Genomic DNA, 15,363 nt, shown 5'->3' with positions numbered 1-15,363 from the left:
ACATGCCTGTCGCTAACCTCATTTAAAAAAGAAATTCCATAGAGATTTGGCAGAGTTAAAAGAAAATGCACTCTGTGTACTTCACCCCTCCATAATTAGTAATGTGGAAGCAGCAATTTGAATGGAAGTCAGGATACACTAAATGTCTTCCTAACTCTGTAACTAACTAGATGTGTGAAGTAAAGCAAGTCACTTAAGTGCACCTTATTTCATTCGTAAAATGGAAGTTGGATGGATGATAGGAAGAGGCATTTAGTATGAAAACAAATTTACATGCAAACATTTTGTTTTTCTATCCTTGGTGCTTTGCAAAATGCTTGTCACATAGTAACCAAAACCAAACCCATTGCCTTTCAGTCGATTCCAACTCATAGTAACCCTAAACAGCAGAGCAGTACTAACCCATAGGGTTTCCAAGGACTGGCTAGTGGATTGGAACCACTGACCTTTTGGTTAGTAGCTGAGCTCTTAACCACTGCACCACAAGGGCTCCTATTACATATTTACGAATGCAAACATATGCTTCCAGCTATTTAAAAAAAAAAAAAGTATGGTTGGTACATCTCCTGAAGTCTTAATATATCAAGGAGTCTACTTAAATAATGAATACACTGTCAAGGGGACAAAAAAGATAAATAAATAAATAATGGTCAAGGTTGTCAGTTTAATCTATCTCTGGAAAATTAGCCATGACGGAAAAAGAAAATATTGTTAAAGCAGAATACTGGAGGAAATAAAACTGGCTTTAATTGAGGTATCTTCAAAGGAATGTACAGCTAATGGACGCAGCAGTCAAATTTGCATCTGAATCTTATCTTCAAATTTGCATGTATGCACACAGATCAGGTACAGCCTAGCCAACCTCCCATTTCACTGTGCAATTACTTGAAACATCCATGTAATGGAATCCATCACAAATTTTGCAGCTGTCATTTATGTCAGTATAAAAACTGTCCATTTTCCCTATTTTAAAAATATAAATCAATTTAGTAATAATGACTATATATATATATATAAATTAGGTCCGACGGCACTGGGTTTCACTGCGTTATATATAAATTTTTAAAAGGTATTTACATTCTTTTTCCACTATTGTTTTTGCAAAATACATTTATGTATACAATATAAACATCTAATTCAAATTATCCATGGAAATATATAGGAAACATTACATTTCTAAAAGTTAGCCAATGTCAACGGTGGCAGGTAGGTGTACACAGAAGGCACTCATACTTCCGCCTGTAGAAACTCAGCTTGCGCCTGGCGTTACTGGTAACTGCTCTTCGTGCGCTACTTCTAATCCTCACAGTGATCTCGCTACTTCTAATCCTCACAGTGATCTCGCAGGGGGATGTACTGAAGCCGTTTCAATGTTAAAGAAGTTCCAGAACTTTATACCTGCTTTCTCAAGGTCCTAATACTACCAACTGCCTGATCTGGGATTCAAAGGCCAAAGCTCATTGACTCAAATGCTAGCCATATATTTTTTTTTTTCTTTTTAATACATGAATCAAGTTTCCTTAAGAAAATAATATTTTAAACACTTCATGGAATCATAATTAAGAATTATTAAAGAGAAATTGTTATCAACTGTCTAATAATTAATAATGGCCAATATTCAGAAAACTAAATTCCACGCTATTTTGTAATAACCAATCTGAACGATGACATTATTATTGTTGTTTTCAACTGTTATTACTGTAATTAACAATCTGAACCACCTCATTTCACCACTAAAATACAAGTCGAACAACACAAGAATATGAGGCTCAGCTTGATAAGACTTCCAAAAAAACAAATTCAAAATTATCTTTAATGATTAAAAGCCAGTCTGCATATCCTATTCAAAGAAAAAAGTATTACTTTGTAGAACAGTCACTTGGTTAATTTGAAAACAAAAACAAAAAAAGTGTTTGGACAGAGAGGATATTACACCAGTAGCTACAGTTTGGAACTTGTCAAAGGACTGAAGGGCAAAGAATGTAATGATGATAATAACAGATTTAACTAACTCCTTGTTGGTTTGATTACATTATCTGTTGTATTTTTTTTTTTCCAAGATGTTGCCACCAATTTATCTGAAAGCAGGGTTGCAGTAAATCTTAAGTTATCTATCCAGTTAAATTCTATGCTTCTACTGCAAAGATGTAAACCATAAAGAGTTGATTTAAAAAGGGACAGTTCAGCTGAAACTGAATGTTGTGGGATAAGACGTCTAAGAATTTGTCTGGATCTTTGTAGTTTGGTTCTTTAGTGTGCATTTCCAGGTCTTCAAATTACTGATATTCCACAATAAATAAAGTTTACAACACAAAATCATAAAACTTATTTTTCATTATCTTTTATTACAGACTGGCATAGACAAGACTCCATGCTGCTAGCCTGGAACATACTGCAATAGAGAAAAACTTAATTTTAATTTAAAATTAAATAAGTTTTAAGACCATGCCAGTTATTAGCAATCAATTAACTTATTTGAACTTTAGTAATTAAATGACATATTGGAAAATAGAAAATGTGCTGTTTTTAAAACTAGAAGTAACAACAAATTTTGGAAAAATTATGTCTAGAATTTTATGGATGTTTCTGTCTGACTTTAGTTCAATGAGGCATTCATTCCATTTAACAGGCCCCATCATCCAGTTTATTCTAGGGCTAAGATTCTTTGTTTCTTCCCACATCTTTGTTCACTGGAATAAAACCTCAAATTCATTTGTGCCTTTCACTTTACAGTGTTCAAATTTACAAAACAGTGTTTCCATTTTCAGATCTTTATTTTCATCGCCGTAAGTCCACACAAACTACAACCTCAAACTCAATCTATCTCTGGTATTCATACAAGATACTTCACATAATTCTCCATAGTTCTTTAATCTTTCTTTAAAATTTTATAGAAAAAAAATTAATATTGAAGTTAAATATAAGTACATTTAATATTCTACTACTCTTCACTCTGGATGTCCTTGCTCCTTAATCTATTCAAGAGATGAAATTGGTCACATAATCATCTAAAAGAAAAAATAAAAGTTGCCCTTGAGTCAGTTCTTACTCATGGCGACCCCGTGTGTCAAAGTAGAACTGTGCTCCATATGGTTTTCATCAGCTTATTTTTTCAAATGCAGATCGCTAGATTTTTCTTCTGAGGTGCCTTTGGATGGATTTCAACCTCCAAGCTTTCAGTTATCAGTTGAGTGTGCTAACTGTTTGCCCCATCCAGGGACTCCATATATCAGCCTAGTGGTCCTCGTATTATTTCCTACCACGATGCTGTCTCTTTTCATTTGCAGTGGTAGTATGAAAGGTCTTATTCATATTAGTTTTACAACAATAATTTAATTTTTGTACATATCCTAACTTGCTGTTCATACTTCAGTTACTTACTCATCCAGAGTTGAATTACTTGTGGTCATTAAGTTTTCTTTACAAAAATTTATGTCTTTACTTTCTAACTCATACATGACTATGATTCATGAAACCTCCTTCAACATTTAGGCAGTTTTAAGAGCATTCCTTTCTTTTCTTAAAACAACACATTCCTTCTTTATGGCTAGGTCTTGGCTCTTGGACCTTTTCTCCACCTGTACTCATTCACTTGGTAATCTTACCCATTCATCTCTTTTAGTCGGATTACTTTCTACATATATGTATGTGTGTGTATGTATGTGTATATAAACATATACATGAGAGAGAAATTGAAACATATACATACAGAGTATTATGTGTTGTGTGTGTAACTGGACATACATTATATACACACACACACACACACTGTTGTTGTTAGTTGCCACTGAGTCAATTCTGACTCATGGCGACCCCAATCCTTACGTCTAGATTAGAACTACCTTCTGATTGCCGGTGTCATATATTCATCATCCACGTTTGGGTGTCTAGCAGGCATCTCACTCAAGTCATGTTTGTCTAAAACTCAAATACTAACTCTCCCACAGCCAGTACATAGCAGTGTTGCGCTGGCAATTGCTCGCTCCAAAAAACCCTGGGATCATTCTGACAATTCATATTCCGTCATCTCCCATACTTAGGGTACTGGCAAATCCTATTAGCAATACGTTTAAAATATATGCAGAATCTCACTGTTAACTCATCTCAGTGTTAGCACCTGCTCCAAAGGACCATCATTTTTCTGCCAAATTATTGTAGGAGGCTATAAACTGATCTCTCTGCTTCCTCAGTTATCCTACCCCTACCTTCCCTCTCCAGTCTATCCAAGACACAGCAACCAGATCGTTCTACATTGTAAAATCCTGCCATGTCTCTGTCCAAAACCTGCCAAATGACTTCCTATCTTTATATATATATATATATATATATATATGGTCCTTAAGATGACATACAAGGCCCTACAAAATCTGTGATGATCTGCTATCTGATGCTCCATACCCATTCCCTTGCCTCTACTTGTCTCCCACATTATGTCACTTACTCATCTATCTCAACCTCCCATTCACCGGCTCATTCTCCTCTGATCATCCTAGCCTCCTTACTGAATCTTGAAGAAGGCAGGACAAATCCTGTCTCAAGATATTTCCATTTGCTGTTCCCTCTGTTTGGAATCCTCTTCCCTCATCAATCCACATGCCTTACTCATCAACATCTTCAGATCTTGTCTAAGATGGCCTGCTCTCAGAGAGTGCTTCCTTGACTATCCCACTTAAAATTGAAAACATCCCCACGTCCCCAACATCCCTACATTCATTTATACATTACTTATGCTTATATTCTAGAAATGAACATTGGTACTCATATTCATGGCATTTAGTATAGTGCCTGTAGCTTAGCATGTATTAATTAAACCATCGTTTAATGCTGAATGAATGAATGAATAGATGAATTGCTATAAGCAGCAGGGTTCTTTCACTTGCAGAGGACTTTATGGGACAGCTCAATTCCAAAAAGTTCGCAAGAAAGAAAATTTGGGATGTTTGTTAATTTTTTAATTGCACACTTCATTCTACAGAGTTTAATCCCCTAACTCTAAACGTCATGAGCGTATTTATTGGGTGTGATCTTTCCTAGCATTGAGAGTTCAATATTTTTAAATCCTGTGGTCATCTTTTGCTAAGCTATTATAGTACCCACTTTTTCATGGTCATAGATTCAACATTGCTGTAAATTATTGTCACAGCTTCAAGAGTTTACTTTGACACTTTTTACTGGCATTTCCAGACTCCTTCTTCAGAGGCTTTGATATGCTCTCTCCAAACTCTATGTGATGATTATAAGTTTGATGCTTTGCTTCCAAGTTATTACTTGGTTATCCCCAAAGCTCTCACTAACCCTTGTCCTAATTCATATTAAATTGACTTAGCTTCACACACTAAATGCGTAATGTGCATTGCATATATATTTCTAAACAGCTTTGAGGTGAATTACAGTATTCTCTTTATAAAACATACCACACTTAAATATAGTCACAGAAATGGTGAAAACCACAAAAAAAGAAAAAATTAAATTGTAATGTTCTGTCATTGTATAAGTTTGCATATGCAAATAATAAAGCACAATACAATATAAAGTATCAAAGATATAAAACCAGGACTTAGCATGTAATGAATCTTTTCTGCTTGTTTTATTAAATAAATCTAAGTATATCAATACTTCTTAAAAGTAACTATTTACAGAATTTATTACGCCTTACATTTTTATTACATTTACAGAATTAAATGAGTTTCTTGAATAAGTAGAATAAATTTACAGATTCTACCATTAGAAAAGCGTATTAATGATAATGTGAAATTTCTGGAAGAAGAATAATATTTGTTTTTAAATTTCTGAAACAGCAGTACGAATACTAATAAATATAATAATGTCAGAAAAATAATTTTAAAAAAGTAAAAACTACTGTAATTTAAAATTTTTTCAATAAAAAAGCTCAAAAATAATTTTTAAATGTGACTTCTAAAAATGGCCAAATATATCAAACATTTATGTATACAAAATTTAACTGGATATGTGAATAAATATAAATACCTTTATAAATATGGAGGGTCTCTATGAGTCAGAAACAACTCGATGGCAATGGGTTTGGTTTGGTTTTTACCTGCCACATTATTTTTTAAGGGTATACAGAAGAATATATATAGCATATATTTTGTACTTTTTAAGCTTTCTATTTGTATTGTTTTAATAAACAGGAAGTACACAGAATGAAATGTATGCTGAAATATTTCTTTTTTCAGGTACGGTCTTAACAAAAATGTTTTTATAGCAGAGCAATATATAAGAAGACCAAATAAAATAATGCTTCACTATTTTAATTCTCTTAAAATCTATATAGCTTTCAGTTTAAAGGTAAAAATATATATTTGAAATGAATGTTTTTAGCAAACATGCTTTGCATATAAAAAGTCTAGAATTTTTGTTTATTGACCAATTTTCTTGTTTTAATATTTTATACCAAAAAAAAAAAAAAAAACCGTTGCCTTCGCGTCAGTTCCAATTCATAACGACTTTAGAGTGGAAAGTTTTATTTTGTATGTAAAACTATATAAATTTTAAAATCCATAGTTTATATATAATATTTCAACGGGTAGTTTTAGTTGGGTTTTGGAAGAACTGGTGTTAAGGCAGAGGTAATGTTTTCCTGTTGAGTAGGATGTATTTTAAGATACTTTTTTTTCCCACCATAGACCTCTCAGTGCAGTGACATTTCATAAACAAAATGACAAACCATTGAAAGTGAGAATCGAGCAAACAGGTGTACAGCTTGTGCCTAATAGGCCTTTCCTTAGTTTCACAGTCTGATAGCTTTCTTTGCGTACTGCCTTCACCTGATTATTCATGACTTTTTGCATAATGAGAAAAAGCTTTTAGACATGTTAGGTATGACATACAAAATCTGCAGTTGCTAAACCATTCTGAGAAGACATGTTGATTTCTTTTTAAGGTAGATTTAGCAGTCAAATAATAATTCGATGTAACATGATTAAAATATTGAACCTATTCAGTGAACTCCTTGAAAACACAACTTAGAATATAAAAAAAATTCTTACATTTATTTAAATGTGCTTAAAAGAGCAGTTAAAACACTATTTGCCATTTTTTAAAAGCTCTCCAAGTATAAAGTGTTTTACTGTATTAGATTTGTTACCTTTATCCACTGTTAAAAAACGAAAATGAAATAATATTCCAGTTACAAATAATGTTTTTTAATTGGTTTTTGAAATCTGCAATCCTGAAAGATAAATTTGATCAACAAAGATCTTGAAAATAATTAATAACCTGTTTACATTTAAAAATCAACATTTAATTGAAATATTTATATTTTTACATTATTTTCAGTGATAATTCTATTAGAAACATATTCTGTATTCTCAATTTCTTTCATTATCCCTAATTTAATTGACTTCATAATTCTGCCATATAGATATATAAATCAGACAACCAGTTCTAATTTATTTTTACTACCCAGGTAATTTATTTTTACTATTCAAAGTAGTGGAAACCCTGGTGGCGTAGTGGTTAAGAGCTACGGCTGCTAACCGGCAGTCCAAATCCACCTGGCGGTCCCTGGAAACTCTATGAGGTAGTTCTACTCTGTCCTATAGGGTCACTATGGGTCAGAACTGACTCGACAGCAATGGGTATCATGGGTATTCAAAGTAGTGCAGCAATATTTGCCTACATCTTTGAATTTTCAGTTTATCTCAAGTTACTATTTCAAAAGATTTAAATACTTTATGTACTCTTCAAATACATTACCAAAATACATTCCTGAATCGTTATACTAATTTGCACTCAATCCTAGATAAAGGGAGTGTTGGATTGAAGATAGCCATTTTTATTTCCTCCCCCGCCCCAGGCTTATTTACCACATAATCTTTCGTATGTCACGTCATTTTTCTTCCCTATAACTCTTTTTACTTTTGCTATTCTAATTCTTTGGTTAATGATTTTCCTGTGGCATTCATGGAAGGCAAATTCATCAATTCCTTCTATTAAAAAATATCTTTTATTTTGTCCACACTTTTGATTGGCCCCTTTGCTAGCTATATAATTCTAAGCAAAAAATTAAGTTCTTTTTTTTTTTTTTTTTTGTGAGCAAAGACAATATTTCCCTATTTCCTCTACAGTACCTATTGTTGATGAAGTTTCTAGTATCAATAACATTACTACTCAATTTTAGTAATCTCTACTTAAACTAACATGAAGTTTAGGTATTTTCTTTTTATCTGTTTTGTCTTATTTTCATTCACATTTCTGAGTACTTAGTCTTTTCAACCTGAAGATGTGTATTCTATAATAGTTCAAAAAAATTGTATTGCCACATCTTTTTTTTTTTTAATTCGCACTGCGATTTGACCTCTTCTCTTCCCTTAGAACTCATATTAAACTAATATTAGAATTTTTGTATGTATCTTCTGTCCCTTTTTTCTTTTTCCTCATATTTTCCATTGCTGTGATCTTTTGCTCTACTTTCTGGAAAATGTATTCAACTTTATCTAAGAGATGATTAGTTTGGTCGTTAGGCTGGCTCATTGTATTATCTAATGTAACTGTATATTTATTTTGACAATTATATTTCTAATTCCCAGAAACTACTTATTCTTTCATTACTACTTTTTTTTTTTTTTTAATCAGCCTATTTCTGTTCTATACAAACAGCAACTCTGAGGATACCAAGTAAAATTGTGAAATTCTTATTTTCTAAATTATTTCTGTTTTCTCTGTTATCAGGAGTTGTCTTCATTCATCTTGGTCTTCCTCTTACATGATCCCAGCTTTCCTTATATATGTCACTGCATCATACCCCAGATCCCATACTTGGAACCCTCACAGGCAAGACGCCTTATTGTTTAGGGTGACTATTCTTTAAAAATGCCTTGTGTTGCTTGGGAGGCATGTGTTCATGTGGTGAAGAGGAGTTTAGTCCTGCTCTATCTCTCTGTATTTGTTTTGTTGTTGTTGTTCTTGCTGTGTTGTTCCTGGTGTTGGAATTTCTTCAGGGCTCCCTGGAACACACTTGTTACTATTATTGCTGTTGTTAGTTGTTGGGTTGATTCCAACTCAGGGCAACTGCATGTGTGCAGAGTAGAACTGCCTCATAGGGTTTCCAAGGCTCAGAAACAGGTTGCCAGGCCTGTCTTCTGAGGTATTTTTGGGTGGGTTTGAACCACCAACCTTTCAGCTAGTAGTCAAGTGCTTAATCATTTAAGGCACCCAGAGCAGGCCTCCTTTATCGTAAATTTGTATTCCTCCTTTAGTACACTACCTGTTTACATATATTTTAACTTTCCCTTTAGATTGTTCCAACAGTTTTCTCTTAGATATCAGGGAACAGTTACAAATATTCAGACACCTGTTTCAGTACATTCATTCATCTTAAAACTAAAATCTTAAGGAACACTTTGATAATAAAAATTGGTAGTCACTAAATGTTAGAGTGAAAGTAACACTGGCTTATTAAATATATTAATAAAATTTTTTTTTATTAATAGATCTATATAAAAGAAACTTAAGTTAAAAGTTTATAAACATATAGAAAAAAAGATACAGTTTTTCAGAAGAATGTATAAAACTGAATTCAACAAAAATCCAAACTACACTCCCTCAGGAAGAAACGGAGCCGTGGTGAGCTACGGCTGCTAACCAAAAGGTCGGCAGTTTGAATCCACCAGTCGCTCCTTGGGAACTCTATGGGGTAGTTCTACCCTGTCCTATAGGGTCTCTATGAGTTGGAATCAACTCGATGGCAATGTGTTATTATTAAAGGAGAAATACCCAAAACCTTCCCATTATAATAAAGATCAATATATACACATTAAACCTACTTTAGACAGATTGCCAGGCCTGTCTTCCAAGGTGTGTCCGGGTTGGTTCCTCTATCGTGATATTTGGATGATTAATAAAAATATCAATTCTCGCATTTTCCATTGTTATAGACTCAGGGCAAGTAAAAATGTCCAGGCTTGTTTGTACAGATAGTTACCAATCTGCTACTACAATGCACTCAGAGCAATTTATCTGTTGCTGTAGAAAGCTTACCAATTGTGAAAGATTATCCTGACCTCTAGAATCTCATGACATATTTATTGAAGTCATTAGCAAAAGAATTATACAACTAGAAATTATACACCATGTTTATTCCACTCTGGCAAATCACTGTTGCTTCTTATTAATCCAAATGAAAACATATTTTTTACTTATGACATCCCAAAATAAGCAGCATATGCACTCTCTTGTTTGTTTAGTTAAGGATTGTCCTATAATATTTTTTTATTTACAGCACATAAGAATTTCCAAACAGGTATCCTCTGCAAGTCTGCAAAACTAGTTTTCTGAATGGTCAAATAGGTAAACCCACAGATCATTGTCTTTGACTGATTTCTGATATTCTGTAAGTAGGGTTATTAAACTGATCAAATCAAGCTGGAATCATTCCCAAGATATTAAAAAAAAAAAAAAAAAACTCACTGCCGTCGAGTTGAACCCAATTCATAGCGACCCTGTAGGACACAGTAAAACTGCCCCCGTAGGGCTTCCAAGGAGTGCCTGGTGGATTTGAACCACTGACCTTTTCGTCAGCCACAAGGGTTTCCAAGATATTAGGCCATGAAAACATTTTTCAAAAATGATTAAACATCACTGTTTTTGTAAAAACTACCCCCCACACATATACAAACAACATACACAAAACAACAACAACGGTAACATTCTACCCATAGATCTCTAGGGGAAACATGCTTTAGAAGAGGGCCTACAGCATCTGTACCGATTTTTTGTATGTACTATAAGGGACCATGCTAGGCATAAGAAATGTAAGGAAGGATAAAAACCATGTACTTATACTTAGTGTATTCATGATATATTTTGGATGAAAGGAACAAGTACAACACTAAAAATCTCAGTAAGAATGATGAAATATTAACCAAAAAGTTGGCAGTTCCAATCCACCAGCTGCTCCTTGGAAACCCTATGGGGCAGTTCTCCTTTGTCCTGTAGGGTCACTATGAGTCAGAATCCACTTTATGGCAATTAGGTCTTTTTTTCTTTTTTGATTTTTTAATGAGAGGGAAAGTTCTGTTATGCATGAAAATGTTAAAACAGACATTGCCAAGAGCTTGGAAAGAGCCCTGATTTACACTGTAGATGAGGGTAGAGTATACATTGGTGGAGAGTCAAAAAAAAAAGAGCATTACTGTTAACTAATTCTTAACCACAGGGAATCGACTTGACGACAGTAGGTGTTTTGGGTAGAAGTGGGAGTGAAAATGGAATGTTTAAGTAATAACATCCATGCCATGTAGTATAAGGCATAGCAGATCTATAGGTTATATGTTTGAAGAGGGCAATCTAAAAATAAAACTAGAGTTTACCTTTAGGCATTGGATATCCATTAATTTTAATCTACAAAATTTATTAAGCAAATTTAGGAAAAATATAACACAGGTTGAGAATAGACACTATAAGTACTGAAACAATAGGGAATTGATGGAGCCTAGAAAAAAGGAGCTAGCTTTCATGAAAATACAAAGAAAGGAAGAGACCCAGGGGATGAAGAAAAAAATCACCAGGACTGCTACAGGTATAAGGGCAAAAGGCAGAGGCAAACATGGCTATCAATGTTTTAGCCTAAGTGAATGGCAGAATAATAGGATTCTATGAATTGGAATTGACTCAACCACAACAGGGTGGGTTTTCTGTCTAGAGAAAAAGAAAGGAGCCCTGGTGATGCAGTGATTAAAGTGCTCAACTGCTAACTGAAAGCTCAGTAGTTCAAAACCCCCAGTGGCTCCGCAGGAGAAAGATGTGGCAGCCTGCTTCTGTAAAGATTTACAGCCTTGGAAACCCTATGGGGTCGCTATGAGTTGGAATCGACTTGATGGCAGTGGGTTCGGTTTGGTTTTTAGAGTAAGGAAGTCTGGTGGCACAATTCTTAAGCACTTGGCTGCTGTTCAAAAGGTCCCCTGTTCCAACCAATCAGCTGTTCTGTAGAAGAAAAGGCCTGGTAATCTGCTTGCATAAAGATTTCAGCCTAGGAGAGGCAGTTCTATTCTGTCCTATTGGGTCACCATGAGTCGGAATTGACTCAATAACACACAACGACAACAGAGAAAGACAAGAAATTTTAGATAGAACGTTGTGAAAAGGCAGGAAAAGGTGCTGGGAGATATTTATAAACTCATCCACTCCTTCCTATTCTATCTTTTATATAAAAAAAAAAAAATTTACATTTTTAAAAAGTATAAAAAAATAAATTTAATAACTAAAATAATCAGTCTTACCCACAGAAAGACTAGCTAGAAAGACAAATACAACGTACTTTTTAGACATTAGACTGGCTGATCTTTATCCAGTACAATGAAAGAAATATAGTTAATGATTGTCATATGACAGAATGTAACATACCAATATTTGGTGAGAGAAATTATTTTGTTTAGAGTTTCAAGATGACACAAAATCCAAAAAAAATTTCCAGCAGAAAGTTGATTCAGGCTAGATGTAGACCTAAGTGAAAAGCTATTGTTAAGGCAGTAAATTATAGAAGTGACATGTGATGCCATTCATATGAATGGAACCTTTTAAAGAACTTAAAAAAAAAAAAAAATTTTTTTTTTTTAAACTGAAAATTAGCTAAAGGTTGAGACTTGAGTATGCCTCCACTTATGGAGTAGAAGGACGATAGCTTTGTTTTACCATCAACTGATTACTTATATGACCTTGATCTCATCATTTCAGTTCTCTAAGAATCCTTTTCCACATTCTATCATGAGGATATTTAAAAGTTCGAGTTGAAATCGACGTGGTGGCAACAGGCAACAGGTTTATGATGAAGTAGGTTGAGACAATGCACATAAAGGGTTATCCCAATGCTTGGCACTTAATGTTTCTTTGCCTACTCTTTTTAAAATCATAATCATCATTTTTGTCCATTTCTTTGACATCATCCCAGTTCAAACATCATTATTTTATCACAGACTAATAATATTCCCTTTTTATTTTTCAGACTTACTATCTCAAGATTAATATTCATAAGAACTACTCTTAACATAACTACTCTATTATTTCTTTTCAAAAAATTTATGCCTTATTCCAGTGCCGTCGAGTCGATTCCGACTAAATACAATTAAAAAACTTTAACCAGGTTTTCACATTCTCCAGGATATTTCCTTCCTTGCCTTTCTAGCCTAATCTCCCATCACTCCCTTTCCCAGTCGCAACATTTGAGTCAAATTGGACCACCCACCAAACCTGGGCATGCTAACAGCTTTTCAAACTAAATTTCTTTAAACCAAACCAAAAACCAAACCCAGTGCCGTCGAGCCGACTCCGACTTTACCCATGCCATTATTTCATGCTATTGAAATTCTTCCAGGTTATATATACACATATATACACACACATATATATACATATATATATATATATCCAAAAAAAAAAAAACAAACCAAATGCATTACCAGTGAGCCAATTCTGACTCATAGCGATCGCACAGGACAGAGCAGAACTGCCCCATAGGGTTTCCAAGGAGTGCCTGCCGGATTTAAACTGCCGACCTTGTGGTTAGCAGCCATAGGTCTTAACCATTATGCCATCATGGTTTCCTATATGTATGCATATAAACGATCTTGAATTTGGACTCTGTGCATCCTCTAAGCATTTACCTGCATGGCATTTAACATATATTGCTGTTATTTTTAAATGGAATCAAAATTGAAAGATGACCATACATAAACCCTATGGCTGACCACGTAGGAACACTAGTCTTAATGGAGAAATGTTGCAAGAAGTCAATTTTCTGCTATATAAAAATAAAAAGTTACTGAGAGGCAAAAATAGAACCTGCTCCTTTGAGACCATAAAGATTTTTTCAAACAGTCATAGGGTGGAGAATTGGCGAGGATATAATAGAGACTATTAAATCCATGATGGGTGTTGGAGCCAAAAGATTTTTAAAGACTCTCCCATTCATGATTTTCAATTACACTGAAGTACGCAGTTTCAGTAGGAAGAACTGCTGAAGCCAGCTACCAGGATTAAGGGCTATGTAAAAAAAAAAAAAAAGTAAAGTCATGTAGAAATGAATGCGGTGAATGTATTCAAGAGAAAGAATGCAAGCTTAATTGAACATCAGGGTCAAAGGAATTGTGTGTGTTCATGTGTGTTCGTGTGTGTGTGTGTATATACACACATTTGTCTTTGCTTGGTAAGGAACACTGGAATAACAGTACATTTCGTATATATCTTCACAGTTCATTGTATATAACATTAATACTGTTTTTGTAAGGTATCATTGCATAACAAGTATCTCGATTTTTTTCCTTGAAAATAGTGATGTGCTTTGACTAAGTGATAGAAATGTTAGTACATGGGTCACTGCTTGACAAAGAAGCTTTCAATCATTCAGAATTACCAATAATAGCCCTCATTTTTACCTAATGCTATAGCTCAAGCATAATGACCTTGAGGTTCTTTATAACAAGTGTTATTTAAAAAAAAAAAAAAAAGAGTCTGCTGTATATCTGAAATTTAAAAAGAAAAATAGCTTTGAAACTATGAAATCAGGGTCAATTTTATATGGGTTTATTATTTTTATAATATATTCTTGCTTTCAATAATAAAAAAACTAAAAGATTATGATCACTACTTCAGCATCTAAGAAAGCACTTAGTAAATACAGGTAGAAAAAGGGAGCATTTGGCAAAAATACGGAACTGTAAAAATGTGAGAACAGAAGAGAGATCAATGGAAGAATGCACGTAAATGAAGGCTTAATCAAGAAGTTCAAACTCATGCATGGTTTCTGTGTGTATATGGATTTTATATTGTCACTTGAAAGAAAAAAGAGCAACTTGAAAAAATGATTTGCTAATGTTTATATAAAATCTGGTGTAAAATTTTGTGGAAAGCATGGATATGTTAAAAAATAAATTAAAATTAATCGCAAACACAACCAAACCCAGTGTATACATTTACCTTGTGTTATGGAAAAGTGCTTTTACAATATATTTCCCTTAGCAGCTTATAAAACATCCTTTGCAATTTGTAAGCGTGCAAAGTAAATAAGAAAAGCATCTAATAACACAATTAATAGCCAAGTCGAAATTTACCATGACTAGTTAAGAGGAATTCAACAAGACAGGAGCTTATATGAAAATGTCCATGTTACTCTATTTAGAAAACTTTGGGAGAGTTTTTAGAAAAAGCGTAGGATATGGAAAATGGTTTAATATATCCCCTCATCTTCTGTCTCCTCTCCCTTCTCATCAGCCTCTGTGGCCAAGCTTGACTCCAGGCTCCTTCCTTCTTTCACACACGTTCTGCCTTGTACTCTCAGCCAAAACTCTTTGGGTCTTTTATTACTCACCTCATATTACTGTTATTTTTAAATGGAATCCAGAATGA

General features: G+C 33.9%; 1 protein-coding gene across 3 annotated transcripts in view; it reads right to left on the bottom strand.

Moving 5' to 3' along the window:
* CADM2 (cell adhesion molecule 2) overlaps window positions 1-15,363 on the bottom strand; it is a 1,167,413-nt gene that overhangs the window by 821,251 nt on the left and 330,799 nt on the right. The window lies entirely within an intron of this gene.

The sequence above is a fragment of the Elephas maximus genome, chromosome 18 (genome assembly GCF_024166365.1).
Source record: "Elephas maximus indicus isolate mEleMax1 chromosome 18, mEleMax1 primary haplotype, whole genome shotgun sequence".
Lineage (NCBI taxonomy): Eukaryota > Metazoa > Chordata > Mammalia > Proboscidea > Elephantidae > Elephas > Elephas maximus.
Note: the sequence above shows the minus strand (reverse complement) of the source record. Positions and strands in the feature narration are given on the sequence as shown.